The sequence below is a fragment of the Lolium perenne genome, chromosome 3 (assembly GCF_019359855.2).
Source record: "Lolium perenne isolate Kyuss_39 chromosome 3, Kyuss_2.0, whole genome shotgun sequence".
Lineage (NCBI taxonomy): Eukaryota > Viridiplantae > Streptophyta > Magnoliopsida > Poales > Poaceae > Lolium > Lolium perenne.
The window spans coordinates 243,192,246-243,195,142 of NC_067246.2; positions in this window are offsets into that span (position 1 = coordinate 243,192,246).

Consider the following 2,897-nt stretch of genomic DNA (forward strand, 5'->3'; position numbering starts at 1 on the left):
GTAAGCATTATAAGACTTTACATCGTCTTCCTTGTTGTTCAAACACCTCAACCAGAAAATATCTAGACTCTAGAGAACAATCATGCAAACCAAATTTTAACAAGCTCTATATAGTTCTTCATTAATAGGTGCAAAGTACATGATGCAAGAGCTTAAACATGATCTATATGAGCACAACAATTGCCAAGTATCAAATTATTCAAGACATTATACCAATTACCACATGAAGCATTTTCTGTTTCCAACCATATAACAATGAACGAAGCAGTTTCAACCTTCGCCATGAAAATTAAAAGATAAGAACACATGTGTTCATATGAACCAGCGGAGCGTGTCTCTCTCCCACACAAGCATTTATTCAAACAAAAACAAAAACAAACAGACGCTCCAAGTAAAGTACATAAGATGTGACCGAATAAAAATATAGTTTCAAGAAAAGAAACCTGATAAGTTATCGATGAAGAAGAGGATGCCTTGGGCATCCCCAAGCTTAGACGCTTGAGTCTTCTTGAAATATTCAGGGATGAACCACGGGGGCATCCCCAAGCTTAGACTCTTCACTCTTCTTGATCATAGTATATCATCCTCCTCTCTTGACCCTTGAAAACTTCCTCCACACCAAACTCGAAACAAACTCATTAGAGGGTTAGTGCATAATAAAAAATTCACATGTTCAGAGGTGACACAATCATTCTTAACACTTCCGGACATTTCCCAAAGCTACTGGAAGTCAATGGAACAAAGAAGTCCATCCAACACAGCAAAAGAGGCAATGCGAAATAAAAGGCAGAATCTGTCAAAATAGAACAGTCCGTAAAGACGAATTTTAAAGTGGCACTTAACTTGCTCAGATGAAAATACTCAAATTGAATGAAAGTTGCGTACATATCTGAGGATCACGCACGCAAATTGGCAGATTTTTATGAGTTACCTACAGAGAATTCTGCCCAGATTCGTGACAGACAGAAATCTGTTTCTGCGCAGTAATCCAAATCTAGTATGAACCATGCTATCAAAGACTTTACTTGGCACAAAAATGCAATAAAATAAAGATAAGGAGAGGTTGCTACAATAGTAACAACTTCCAAGACTCAAATATAAAACAAAAATACTGTAGTAAAATAAACACATGGGTTATCTCCCAAGAAGTGCTTTCTTTATAGCCATTAAGATGGGCTCAGCAGTTTTAATGATGCACTCCCAAGAAATAAGAGTTGAAGCAAAAGAGAGCATCAAGAAGCAAATTCAAAACACATTTAAGCCTAACATGCTTCCTATGCATAGGAATCTTGTAAATAAACAAATTCATGAAGCATAATGCAACAAGCATAGAAAGATAAAACAAGTGTAACTTCAAAAATTTCAGCATATAGAGAGGTGTTTTAGTAACATGAAAACTTCTACAACCATATTTTCCTCTCTCATAATAACTTTCAGTAGCATCATGAACAAACTCAACAATATAAGTATCACATAAAGCATTCTTATTCACATGCATAAAAGTATCATTACTCTCCACATCAATTTTATTAGTTGTAGTGGGAGCAAATTCAACAAAGTAGCTATCATTATTATTCTCATCAAGTGTAGGAGGCATAGTATAATCATAATCAAATTTACTCTCCATAGTAGGCGGCACCAAAAGACCACTATCATTATAATCATCATATATGGGAGGCATATCATAATCAACATAAACTTTCTCCTCAATACCCGGAGGACTAAAGAGATCATTTTCATCAAAACCGACCTCCCCAAGCTTAAATTCTTCCATAGCATTATCAACAATGGTGTTCAAAGCATTCATACTAATAACATTCCCATTAGCATGCATAAGTTCCATGGGTTTTTTTATTTTCTCTTCAAACACATCATGTCCTAATTCAAGATAAAGTTCATAAAGATCTCTCATTGTGTTGTTGTTTTCCATTATGCCTGACTAGTGAACAAGAAACAAAAAGATGCAATTGTAGGATCTACAGGAAATAGCTTCAAGCACACACACAACGGCAACAGAAAAGTACTTAGTTACCTAGGACCGGAGTATGAATGCCTTTTACCTTTCCTCCCCGGCAACGGCGCTAGAAAAGTGCTTGATGTCTACGGGTGCTTCTATTCTTGTAGACAGTGTTGGGCCTCCAAGAGCAGAGGTTTGTAGAACGGCAGCAAGTTTCCCTTAAGTGGATCACCCAAGGTTTATTGAACTCAGGGAGGAAGAGGTCAAAGATATCCCTCTCAAGCAACCCTGCAATCACAAAGCAAGAAGTCTCTTGTGTCCCCAACACACCAAATACACTTGTCAGATGTATAGGTGCACTAGTTCGGCGAAGAGATAGTGAAATACAAGTAGTATGAATGAATATGAGCAGTAGTAACGGCGCCAGAAAAGTGCTTGCTGGCGTGCAGTTGATGGTAGTAATGTTGCAGGAAGTAAAGATGCAGTAAAACAGTAAACAAGCGATGATTGCAGTATTTGGAAACAAGGCCTAGGGATCATACTTTCACTAGTGGACACTCTCAACATTGATCACATAACAGAATAAATAGATAAATGCTATACTCTACACTCTCTTGTTGGATGATGAACACCACTAATTGTGTAGGATTACACGAACCCTCAACGCCGGAGTTAACAAGCTCCACAATATTCGATATTCATGTTTAAATAACCTTAGAGTGCATGATAGATCAACACAACTAAACCAAGTACTAACATAGCATACACACTGTCACCATCACACTATGAAGGAGGCATAGATCACATCAATACTATCATAGCAATAGTTAACTTCATAATCTACAAGAGATCACAATCATAACCTACGCCAAGTACTACACGATGCACACACTGTCACCATTACACCGTGCAGGAGGAATAGACTATTTTAATAACATCA